Source organism: Beta vulgaris, chromosome 2 (genome assembly GCF_026745355.1).
Source record: "Beta vulgaris subsp. vulgaris cultivar EL10 chromosome 2, EL10.2, whole genome shotgun sequence".
NCBI classification, from domain to species: Eukaryota; Viridiplantae; Streptophyta; class Magnoliopsida; order Caryophyllales; family Amaranthaceae; genus Beta; species Beta vulgaris.
The window spans coordinates 30,485,681-30,499,226 of NC_079203.1; the positions used below are offsets into that span (position 1 = coordinate 30,485,681).

At 35.1% G+C, this 13,546-nt stretch overlaps 1 long non-coding RNA gene across 5 annotated transcripts; it reads right to left on the reverse strand.

Moving 5' to 3' along the window:
- Positions 1-1,236: 1,236 nt before the first annotated feature.
- LOC104886982 (uncharacterized) lies at positions 1,237-4,140 on the reverse strand. 5 transcript variants are annotated; one of them, XR_002039226.3, is made up of 4 exons: positions 3,901-4,027; positions 3,613-3,738; positions 1,730-2,442; positions 1,237-1,630 (listed from the first exon to the last, which is right to left on the reverse strand). It is a non-coding gene; the product is annotated as an uncharacterized LOC104886982 (long non-coding RNA). The 5 variants fall into 5 exon arrangements; XR_007271229.2 differs by having other exon boundaries at positions 1,730-3,738; XR_007271230.2 differs by having other exon boundaries at positions 1,730-3,738; positions 3,856-4,008.
- Between the last annotated feature and the right edge of the window lie 9,406 nt (positions 4,141-13,546).

Here is a 13,546-nt window from a genome sequence, read left to right on the forward strand (position 1 = left end):
TACCTATGGCCTGCTACCGTGAAAATGCATTTTGACCTTGCTTATGCTTTTATGCATCATCTGCACAAAATATCCACGACTTACCCCACTTTTGAGGAGGACGACAAAGTTCGCTCCTCTGTGCCTATCGTTATTGGGGGGGTTAGTCACCCATATTGCCTCCCACTTTAGTTATATTGAAAATTGGAACAATGTTTTTCCGGCGGCCACCTACCTTAACCTTGACCATTTTCTTTCATCCCGGTACTTTATCCCTAGTGGTAGGCATTATAGATGGATGATTGCACATCGAAAATCTATACTCCTCCTTAATCCTGACATGGTCCAATTACTTATCGGGGATGACTACACCGAGAATGCCGCACCACCCACCTACCTTTTCCCTGTAGGTGATGAGGCAAACCCTCCTCATACTGCTCCAGTCCTTGAGCCTCCTCAAATCTACCGTTGGCGTGAGCCCACTCCCTCCATGCCTTCATCTTCTTCACATCCCCCTCCCTAACTGCTGATTTTGAGGGTATGATGAGTGTTTTACAGGCACTACAAGAAAAATGGCATATAGAGGTAAGGTAGAATTGCCTCTGAAACTAAAGATGTAGACTCTAATTGCCTTTTGAAGCAAATTAGTGGTTGTCTCTAATAGTTCCGTCGCTAATTAATGGTTGCCTCTAAAAGTCCCTTTTTGAGGGAATATAACTGGTTACCTCTAAAAGACTCGACATTGAGAGGCAACTATATATATTCTTGCCTCAAAATATAATTAGAGGCAACCATATATATTCTTGCCTCAAAACATAATTATAGGCAACAATATATATTCCTGCATCAAAATATAATTAGAGGCAATATAAAACATTGTTTCTAAAAACTACATATATTTAGGAGCAACTATATAATTTTTTCTCAGAATATAATTAGAGCCAATATAACAAATTGCTTCTAAAAACCACATATATTTAGGGGCAATCATATGATTTTGCCTCGAGATATAATTAGAGGTAATATAAAAATGTTTCTGAAACTTGATATATTTAAGGACAACCACATAATATTAATTCAAATATAATTAGAGGTGATATCTTATTATTCGAATAGTGATATTTCGAAGCAATTTGAGACCTATCATGAATGGTGTTTGGATGCACCGAAAACAATCTAGTGTATTATTTTGTACATTTTCAAGCACGATCACCTATAGAAATAACCTTGATAAAACTGCAAAATTAAACCACTAAATTTCATAGAAACCGAAGTTCTACTATTTCCAAGAAATATTACCAAATAAAAGCAAATATAATGTAGTAACATCTCAAAAATTGTAGTACAATATCAACCAGATAAAACATCCTATGTCATCCAACAACCTGCAAGCCCAAAACTTAGGAAAACTACCAAAGTTAAAATTAGTTTCGGTGCATCCTCATCCTCAACAGTAACACCTCAGAGTCAACCAAAGTCATACTACTCTTCGTTTATTTGCATTTCACCATACTCTTTATAATCCACATCCTCATCCTCCTCCTCCTCCTCCTCCTCATCATCATCATCATCATCATAATCATCATCATCATCATCATCATCATCACATATCATCCTCATCCTCATCCTCGTCCTCATCCTCGTCCTCATCCTGTCATTTTAGAATTAGAATGTACTATTAATTATAAATGAAATATTTATATAAATTAAAAATATAATTATTTTATAATGAGTACAAGTAACTGATTACCTCATCTACATCAAATGCAAGGGCTGCTTTAATTGTTTGTGCTTCTTTTGTTCCATGTGTTGCATGCTTTTCCTTGTTCGATGCTTGTCTTAATAACTTGGCAACCGACAGCGGGGCAATAATTTGTTTCTTTTTCCTCCTCCATTAATCTCATTCCTTTTGACTTGTATCATATGCAAGATAGCAGATTGAAAAGGTAGCTTGAATAACTTATAAATCACTCAAAAACTAAAGTTGCAGAAGTAGAATCACTCAAATGCCAGATCTTATTGGTACCACATAAAAGTTTTACAAAAGATTTCACATCATAGTTATACGTCAAACAAAATAAAAAAGAAAACTTTTTGATTTGGTACCTATTATCGCATTTCATCTTCAAGTTGCTGAGAATAAAACATTGAATTTTCTGCAAAACTACATTTTGATTTGATAACTATACACTGCCCATGAAGTACCAAGAGAAAAAAAATATGCACCTGGTTAGTATCTTGGGCTGTCAAAAGGATAACTAATCTTAAATGATGTCTACTATTCCTCCCTAAAATTAGCTAGGCATTATTATAAGTTTATAATTATACACACTACTACTAGTTATACTGTAGTATACTCATATATATACTATATGCTTAATTCTCTAGCAACTACAACCTCTGCAAATAGAATTTGCGGCTGCGAAAATGGAGGAGCAAATCCAGCCACACAGTCAACTCCACCTGATTCCAAAATTTGAAAAAGCATGTTACTTGTGATTCTTAAAACTCTTAGCCAGTTTCTCAACCAACCAACAAGAAACAAGATGACCAAACTAAGAATACTTTCATACTGCAAAGCATTTCCAACATCCCGAAATCCCGAAACTAAGGAGTAAGAAAAAAGAAACAAATAAAGAACATTAAGCTGATACTGTGCTCTGTATCCAGTCACCAGATAAGTACCCATGCATTGCGGAAATGTTTCATTTCAGGTCCTAGACATTTCCGAATTTCATTAGCACGAAAAAACGACCGAGGTTTCAGGGCAAAAAAACAAGTCAGCTTAAGGTCCTAGAGGTTTCGGTGCTTCATACCCAGATACACCATGAAGTTCTTCAAAATTAAGCTCATGTAAGTTATCCTCTCAATGACAGCATATTAAATCAGAAAAACCACAAATTTGAATTAATAAAAATTCAGATCTTCTCAGAGACAATTTACTATTTTTTAAAAGCTTTATAACCAAAAAGATGCTCACAACTTTAACACTTGAATTTCAAGTGCATACTCCAAGTTTTGCAGCCATTAAGTACCCTTAAAACCAACAACATACTTGGTAGGAATGTGTGGAGTATACAGCACAAATTACAGTACTCAGCAGTTACATCTATAAAACTGAATCGTGTCAAAACATTTTTTCTAGGTGCTTAGGAAATTTGCAAAAGAATACTTACAAGCTTCTGAGGATAGAATCAGTTTCACAATAATCTACAGCTGCAACTAGCAATGTTATAATCCCTAATATTCGATGCTCGTCCAACACATAATTTGCTTGTAAGAAATATGCATGAATGGAAAAATGTTCACCCTATATATACCAATTGGATTCAAGAAGCCTAAATCTCAAGAAATTTTCTCAAGAGCAGACGTGCTGACCAAAACAACATAAGTGAGTTTCAGTTAGGGATGACTGAAAGAAACATAAGAGCAGTTCAATTGAAGCCGTAAGAAATTAAAATTGAAATTGAAATTGAAAATGCATATTACTCTAAATGAAGAAATTCGTGAAGAAAAAAATTGAATTCTCTGCTAGTTGAACAAGACCATCGAATCAATCCTCTACCTTTGTCACCATGAAATTGAAAAAGAAGAATGTGTATTACTCTAAATGAAGATATCTGATGGAAATACCTAATTTAGGATATGTCAGATTCGTAAAGCGATATTGAATTCCGGGCAGGCGAGGTTGAATTATGTGCAGGTGAGGTTCAAGTCAGTGCATGCGAGATTGAATTTGCGCCCACGAGATTGAAAACGCTGTTTATGAATATGGAAAAAAGGCGAGAATTAAGTTTTTAGGAAAAAAAAAAGGAAAAATAAACCTGATTCTAATTTCCATATTCAAGTAAAGCGGGAATTTTGGTAGGGAATAACTAATAAAGATCTTTTCATGGGATCTTCAAGAAGACAGCGGAGTACCGGGCGATTTCTTTTCTTCTTTCTCTTTCCTTTGTTTCATTTCGTGCGAAGGAACTGGAACATTGTTCCTGGTTGGTTAATAATCTTTTTTTTTAAAAAGGAGGTTGGTTAACAATTTTAAGTTGTTCTAAGTTATACTATTAAACCTTTATTAGTTGTTAAAGTTTTAAACTTTAGTTTTATTTTTGACATATTGTATCAAGTGACTAACTTTAATTACTATTATTTGTTTGTATACGTAAACATTAAATAAGGCGAGTTTTATGTGATATAGCAATTCACGGATATAATAATTCGTCATATCAATCAACACCTGGAATCCCATTAGGAATTTTATGTGTTAGTGTAATGGATTTTGTTATGTGATGTTATGTTAAGTTGGATATATATTATATGATACGAATAATATCAGTACTTGTACGTCATGACTAAGATTATAATTATTAGTACTATTTTCATATTTAAATTGTGCATCTTGGTGAAATGGACTATGTTGTAGGAATGAGCGCAAATATAATTTAAGTTTCACCTAGCCTAATAAACAATACATTATTCACTAGTGAAAAAATACGCAATTGACTGCAGTGAAAACAGCCCTAAGGGCTGCGTTTTTGGCCAGCAACCCTTGTTGTACGTAGCAGCCTTTCAGCACAAAATAGAAGCGTTGCGGTTTTTGACCGGATTAGTTAAACAAACCGCAACCCATCAATATTAAACCATGCCCAAATTTATTTATCAATCTGTTTTGAGCTGAAAATCAGATAAGTTACCCACAACAACTGATCCGATTTTCAGCTTGAACCGAATATGTTAACTATTATCTGATCCGATTTAAAACCAGATTAGTTTACTTCTCTTAATTAATTTCTCCGCCCCCACCCGTTCTGATTCATTTACGAATTAGTTAAGCTCATTTTAAGGGTATTAGTATTGTTATGCTCGATTTTTTCTACAGGTTTAGATGGAACTTACGAGGGATGATTTTCATTACTGAGATAGATACGTCGATTGTTCTTAGCATTAGATCTGTATTGACTATCATATTTCATTGACGATTGTTGCATTAGTGTATTGGTGGACTCATAGCCACCTGTGGTTTTCGACCCATCTTCATTGGGGTTTTTTCGCGTCAACATCTCTCTGCGTTCTCCCTTGGTTCCCCCTCTTGCTAACTCGTCGTATAATTTAGTTGTCGTCGTCCCTTAAACCGTTATTTGCCTTAGGACTGATTTTCACCTAAATAGCTTCAGTACTACATGTTATAACATGTTCAGTAATTTTTTTCGTGATTTAGTTTCATTTTCTAAACTTGAGATTACAGTATAATTTTTTTAAAAGCTTTGTCGTTCCTAAATTTTTCATGCCTACCAATTAATCACTCAGCAAGTATAGTATTTATTTCATAACTAACTAGCCTTATATGATTATGATCAATTAGTTCAATTCAAGTCAATTAAGCTAGCTAGTTCCAGTAAATTCAAATAAGCTAAGCTCAACTTTAGTTCATTTGGCAAAGCTAATAATGAAGTCATATTGTTATGCGTATATATTTAAGTATAATGGACTTATTCGATTAACAAAGGCTATAATGTGTTTGGTTATTGAACTAAACATGACTAATATTATACCTACCCGATCAAACTATACTCAACTTATATGAGCTTTAAAAACATGCATAACAACGATCGAATACAAGTTTTAACAAACAATCTGAAAAAGTTAGAGCCTAACTAACATTGATTCTTTCAATTGAATATGGTGCACGTGCGGAACCTATTCGCTATGTACCGCCCGTATTTTTTTCAAAATCTTCCTAAACTACCCCTCACTCACTCACACTGTCTCTCTCCTCCTCTCACTCTCATAATCACTTTCTCTCACCTCACACCAACCACCACGGACAACCACCACCAAGGGACCACCACCACCGAACCACCACCACCGAAACCACCACCACGCTAGAACCACCACCCAAACCACCACCACCCCGCAAATTTTTTTTTTTTTGAAAAATACCACAGAGGAAACCACCGTAACCACCTCGCGCGAATGGAAAAATGTTCACCCTATATATACCAATTAGAATCAAGAAGCCTAAATCTCAATAAATGTTATTTCCCTAGGAACACTACAAGAGGGGGGATGAATTGTATGTCTAGAAATAAACATAACTTTTTGCTGAAATTTAAACTTAAACAAATAAACAAACTACAGGAACACAAGGGATTTTTATGAGGAAAAACTTCTTGGGCCCAACAAGAAGAAACAACCTCGACCACTAGGGATTTTAAACTCAACTCTTTCACTAATTAGGCCAAACAACTTTGTTACAACCTAATTTTATTCTCGAGTCACACCTTGAGTTCCTAAACTCAAGTTCCTGAGCCACTATTCCCTTAACAGCAGTTGATCTCAACTTCACTCGAAGTTTTTTCACTCTTACTTGCTTTACTCAAAGCTTATCTCTTACAGAACTTCACTCAAAGTCCCCTTACCCCAAAAACCAAAATACAATTGATCGAAATAAGCTTAGTGGAATTAGAGTAAGTAAGCAACGAACAAATGGCTATTATGAGAGAATGAAGGCACTGACACTTAATTAGTTAAACTCACTAAATCACTTAGTCAGACACACTTTGGAACTTACTTAGACTTTAATATTTATAGTGACAGTAATATAGAACGTGGGAATTAAAAACATGTATATGTGAAAAACCATTATCCCATGATGTTCCTTAATACATCCCATGATCCCATGATCACTACTTAGACGTGGACATGTTTTAGTTACCGCTCCTAGATTATAGGAATTACTTGATGAGCATTATCCGAAAATCAGTTTTAATTTATAATAGATTTAATATTAAAACTGAAATTAAATCCTTAAGAAAATATTATCTTTTAAATAAAATCCTTTTAAAAATCGAATAATATTTTTCTTATCTTTTTCGAAAAACAAAATCTTTTCCTTAAAAAGTTTTTCCATAAAATCGGATTTTCTCTTAAATTAAAACGGTTACCTATTTTTTAGGCATAATCTACTCAACTTCCATTAGTGAACCGTTATAATGCTTCGAGCCTAAGTCTAGTTCCTTTTATTTATAAGTTCCTTTAACTGATTTGTTTAGTGCCAATTCGTCTGTTCCTTACAAAGGAACAAACTATCATTCTCAAATAAAACTGCCAATGTTCCTTACCAACATTACTCGTTCCTTTACAATGGAACTAGAAATAAAACGCCTTGCTTTATTCTTCTTGCTCCAATGCTGCTCCAGTATCAATTAGAGAAACATCTTCACTTAGTCTTCAAAATCCTCACTTGATTTCTTCTTTGACTTAGTATTCTCTTTGTTCCTTTCAATGATACCTTAAGATTCATACACTTAAATAACTCATTAGTCCACTACTTAGTTTGCATCTTCGTTCCTTTATTATCATCAAAACTAGGGTTCAACAATTTCCCCCTTTTTGATGATGACAACAAAGGTACAAACTAAGGAAATAACAAATAATATAAGTGAATGAAAAAGATAAAACAATAAAGCAGAAAATGAAAAATACAACAAAATTAAGTAACCCACTTAATGTTTGATTTTGATTTTTCATTTACCTTAACATATTTTTGATTTTTCATTTACCTTTACCTATTTTTGATTTTTCATTTACCCTTTCAAAAAAATTCATTTTATTGACAGTTTGTTCCTTAAATCTTTTCCCCCTTTGTCATCTTCAAAAAGAGCAAACTCTACATGATTTCGTGAATTGTTTTCAAGACCTTGAGACCATGAGCAAGCACCAAACATGGTTTAGTTAGAATATACAAAGGTTAGACTAGCTCAAACATCAATCACAGAATATTAGCCATTCCAAGGAAGAAATTATGCACATAAATCACAAACAAAGACAAAGTAGCAAAAGTCATAATTATATAGCACTTGTTCCTTTAACTACAAAAAGAGACAAAGAAAGAAAAAGAAAAAAAAACGAAACAAAGCTAATCAGTCTTGTTCCTCGAAAGACAAACAGGAACTAAGAACTAAGAAAGGGGAGGGGAATGGTGTTCCTCAACAACTTCTTCTTCTACCACATCCTCCAGTTTCTTCATCACTTCACCATGATTTTCACCAACCTTCTGCTTCAAACTCTCAAGGGCTAGGGCCATTGTCTCCATCTTCTTCTGTTGCTCAATCACCGTATCACTTAGAACTTTCATGAGACCCAGCATCTTGTCAGTTTTATCATCTAAGGTCTAGTGAAGATGATTATAAAATTTTATCATATGTTGTGCAGGAAGACAAACTTCATTTACCCAGCCACAATCATCCGAAGGAACTGTTCCTCACCCTTAGAACCAGAGGCAGTAGGAGGTTTTGATGGAGGAACTGGGGTAGGGTTGTTTGAAGGACCATCAGTTCTTGGAGTAGAAACATATGGAGAGGTGGTGGTATATATATGAGGAAGAAAAGGTGGTGGTGGTGGTGGTGGTGGTGGAATATTTGTAGAGGTGGTAGAGAAGGGATTAGGACCAGTCAACTCATCCTTTATCGTTCAAAGCTGGAAGGAATAGAAAAAGATGAGGGAGAGATGGAAGAAAGTTTAGTGAGGGGAACCGAGAGTTTAGGTGATGATGGAGGAGTTGGTTCCTAGGTAGAGTTTTGTTCTTGTTCCTCCACATCAAAAATAACTAATGGAGAGTCCTTGTTAGAAGGAACAGGGGCAGAAAGAGCAATTTTCAGTCTAGAGCTCTGCCTAACTCTTGTAGGAACATGAGGGGTAGACTTTTTGGCTACTGTTTTGCGCCTCTTTGGTTTAGGTTCCTTGGGTTCAATGGGTGCAGGAACTGGTTCCTCCAAAATAACATCACCTAGTTCCTCATCAACTGCCCTGGGCAGTTTCCTCTTGCTAGAGGAACTGGGAGTTGTTCTCCTTTGAGTCAGTACTCCATTTTGCACAGAGAGATCCAGACCATTTAGAGTTTTCTCATTAAGGATATTTCCTTGTTTAGTTCCTAAAGTGGGCCAACCAGTTATCTTTACCTTAAAGTGATGAAGAAGAGAGGTGATCAAAGCGTCATAACCAACTACACAATTGTTTTTTATAGAATGGGTAAGATGTTGGATGAAAAGAGAAGGAAAGTTTATTTGTATGTGGAGGTCTAGACAGAACATATAAAACATATCCAAGAGACCCACTTCATTCCTCTTTTGCAGTTCGAGGAATGAGTGTTCTCCAAACTAAATTAAACAAGACTTTGTGGACAGGAGAGAGTAGGTTGTGGTTTATCTTGTTCTGACCAACGATTCCCCCAAAAGATTCAACAATCTTGTCTTGGGGAAAATTAGGAAAGGAAACAGTTCCTTTCCGTTTAAAGTACACATTTGTTCCTTTACAAGGAACGTCCCAAATTTTGGCCAAAGTTTCTTTAGTAAATTGTATTTTCTTCCCCCTTACTTCAATAGTGCAAATACCATCAGTGTTAGTGAAATTTGCACAAAATTCATCCATTGCTAAAGGAACTAGAGCATTGTTAAATGCATATTCAAACATGTATTCCATACCCTGTTCCTTTAGTATATCAGTCGATTCATTAAATTGCACTTCTTTTGCCCATTCTGAATCCACACAAAAACCTAACACATACCTTGACTCACTTCGTTCAATTCGTTTCTTGGATGAAGAAGTAGCAGTTCCTTTGGAAGGAACAGGGGTTACTTCTTCTTCTCCATGAGTTTGTTCCGGGGATTCATCTTCATCATCTTCCCCAATCAATTTTCTCCTTCGCACACTCCTTCTTGGAGATTCTAATTTTTGTTCTTCTTCTATGGGTGTTTCTTGAATTTGTTCGATTTATAGGGTTTTGGTAGGAGAAGAGGTGTTTTCCATTTTCAAAGTTTTGGGAGAGTTTGTGTTTGGGAAAGGTGAATTGCGTGATGTTTTTGCCATTTTGTGAAGTAAGGTTAGGGTTTTATGGTTTGTGAAGAGGTGTGAGGAGGATTATCAATGGCGAAGTTGAAGAGTCTAAGGAACACGGTTTATGAGATGAATTAAAGAGGAAGATGAAATGCATGTAACATAGGTGAAGTGTTACACGCGTAAAAACAAAAAAAATAAATAAAAAGAAAAAAATGAAAAACAGATAAATGAGAATCAAGATTTAATTAAATCTGATTCCTATATTTTTGGGATTTTCGGATTTTTGATTTTTATGGATTTTTAATTTTTGGAAAGAAAATAAAGCTAAGGAACTTGTGCTATAGGAACAACTAATGCTACTATCAAGTTCTTCATATTATGCATGTTTCTTACCTTAGGAACAGTAAGGGGAGTATTATGTGACATTTGTGAGTTGTTTATTCCTCTTGAATTCATGTTTATGTTTTCAACATTCTATTTGCAATGGTCTTAGGCAATTAAACACAATCATTATATCAACAAAGTCATCAAATTAATTCAAACATGGGGGAATGATAGGAACAATACTTAATTTTATTAACCTAACTCAAGCCTTAATTTTTCATATCTATCTCTTTGTAAAGGCTTAGTTAGTATATCAGCAATCTGATTTCAGTTTGACAAAACTCAAGTTTAATCAAACCTTTTTCAACATTTTCTTTAGAAAGTGATGTCTGATATGTATATGCTTAACTCTGAATGATGCACTGGATCTTTGAAATACTAATGCACTAGTATTATCACAATAAATAGGAACACAATTAAAGTTTATTCCATAGTCACTAAGTTGTTGTTTATCCAAAGCATTTGAGAGCAACATGCAGCAGCAGCTACATATTCTGCTTCAGCAGTGGATAAAGCACTTGTTTTGTTTCTTGGTACTCCAAGAAACTAAACTATGACTAAGGAATTGCCATACCTGAGGTGCTTTTCCTATTTACAAGATCTCCACATAATCTGCATCTGCATATCCTTTTAGCTCAAATGTATCACTTCTTGGATAGTAGAGTCCAAGATCATCTGTTCCTTTAAGATATCTAAGAATTCTCTTCACGCAGTAGTGAGACTCTTTTGGATTTGCTTGAAATCTAGCACACAAACCAACACTGAAAGCTATGTCTGGACGACTAGCAGTTAGATACAAAAGTGAACCAATCATTCCTCTATATTTTGTTTGATCAACACTTGTTCCTATGGAGTCTTCATCTAATCTAGTTGAAGTTCCCATAGAGTGTGATTTATCTTTGAATTTTCGAGGCCATATTTCTTCAATAGTTCCTTTATGTATTTTTGTTGGTGAACAATTATTCCTTTTTCAGTTTGTTTGATTTGTAACCAAGAAAGAAATTTAACTCACCCATCATACTCATTTCAAATTCATTACTCATGAGATTTGAGAATTCTTTGCATCAATGTTTCATTTGTGCTCCGAATATGATGTCATCAACATATATTTGAACAAGAAAATGTCAGTTCCTTTGATTTTAGGAACAAGGTTTTATCAACCTTTCCTCTTTTAAATTGTTTTCTAAAAGGAACTTAGATAATCTCTCATACCATGATCTAGGCGCTTGTTTTAACCCATAAAGGGCTTTATCAAGCTTGTAGACATGATTTGGGAGATTTCAAAGCTTGGGGGTTGTTCAACATATACATCTTCATTTAAATAGCCATTTAGAAATGCACACTTAACATCCATTTGATATAATTTAAATCCCATGTAAGCAGCAAATGCAATTAGAATTCTAATGGCTTCTAATCTAGCTACAGGAGCAAAGGTTTCTTCATAATCTATTCCTTCTTGTTGATTTAACCTTTTACTACAAGTCTAGCTTTGTTCCTGACAATGGTTCCATATTCATCTAGTTTTTTCTAAACACCCATTTTAAGCCAATTACTTTTTGTTGTTTAGAGAGGAACTAGATGCCATACCTTGTTTCTTTCAAACTCATTTAATTCAGCTTGCATGCAGTAATCCAATCAGAGTCAGTTAGGCTTCTTCATGATTTCTTGGTTCCATCATTGATAGGAACGCATGAAATGCACAAAATTCCTTAACTGAGATCTAGTTTGCGTACCTTTGGATATGTCCTGATTATGAGTTCCATTGGATGTGACTTTTGTTATCTCCAAGGTTTTGGTTGAAATTCTCTTATAGGAATAGGTTGTTCCTCGTGAGTTCCTTGAGTAGATGAGGAATTATGATCAGTTGTTCCTCTATTAGCCATAGTAGACTCTATTCCTTCATCTTAAGGAACAGGAACAACTTCCTCACCTTGAGGAACAGGAACATCATTATTGTGATTATTTTCATTTTCTTCGTTCCTTTCCTCTTGTACTTCTTCTTCTTCATTGAATCTGCATTTTTCTCACTTGGTTGTACCAACCCAATTTCATAGTCATCAACTTGTATGCTTGGATTGTATTTGTCAGATTCATCAAAATTATGAATACTCTCTTCGAACACACATAGTTTTTTGTTATAACTCTATAAGCTTTACTATGTGATGAGATCCTAAAATATTGCTTCATCACTTTGCATCAAATTTCCAAGATTATCTTTTCCATTTTATGCACAAAACATTTGCAACCAAATGTTCTAAAATAATGATATTGGTTTCTTTCCAAAGTAAAGTTCATAAGGAGTTTTTGTTAATATAGGTCTCATCATGGCACGTTAATTATGTACAACAGTTTCAAGCCCAAAAGTTCTTTGGAAGCTTACTAGCAATTAACATGGTTCTAAACATTTCCTCTAAAGTTCTATTTTTCCTTTCTACAACACCATTTTGTTGTGGTGTCCTAGGGGCAGAAAAATTATGATCTAGGTCATTATCTCTGCTTAAGTCATCAAATTTATAATTTTCAAATTCATTGCCATGACCAGATCTTATATGCATTATTTTATGACCACTCAAATGTTGAACTCTTTTAGCAAAGACAAGGAACTCATCATAAGTCTCATCTTTACTAGAGAGAAAAATAACCCAAGTATACCTTGAGTAGTCATCGATAATAACTAATACATACCTCTTTTCACTTCTACTTTGAATTCTCATAGGTCCAGATAAGTCCGTATGAATTAGTTCTAATGGTTTAGTGGTACTTACTATTGTTTTCGACACTAGGGGAAAAAACATAAAGGGCTGCGCAGGAAGGGCTGCGCTTTTCGTAAAAGCGCAGCCCTACTAGTGAAGGGCTGCGCTTATTTAAAAAAGCGCAGCCCTACTAAGCAGAAGGGCTGCACATTTTAAAAAAAGCGCAGCCCTTCACTAGTAGGGCTGCGCTTTTTTAAATAAGCGCAGCCCTTCTGTAGGTAAGAAGGGCTGCGCTTTTAAAAAAGCGCAGCCCTACTAAGTGAAGGGCTGCGCTTTTTAAAAAAGCGCAGCCCTTCTGCTTAGTAGGGCTGCGCTTTTTTTAAAAAGCGCAGCCCTTCTGCTTAGTAGGGCTGCGCTTTTTAAAAAAAGCGCAGCCCTTCCTAAAAAAATTTGAAATTTCGGAATCGCGGGCTTTGAAATATTGAGCGGGGATTCGTCAAATATGTTATCCCTCATTCTCTCTCCTCTCTCACGTCCCTCATTATTTCTTTCCTCCTTCTCTCTCATCCTCTCTTCTCTCTCATCCTCTCTTCTCTCTCAAAATCTCCCATAAACATTTGCGACAAAAACCTTGAAATGATTTGCACTAAACATGG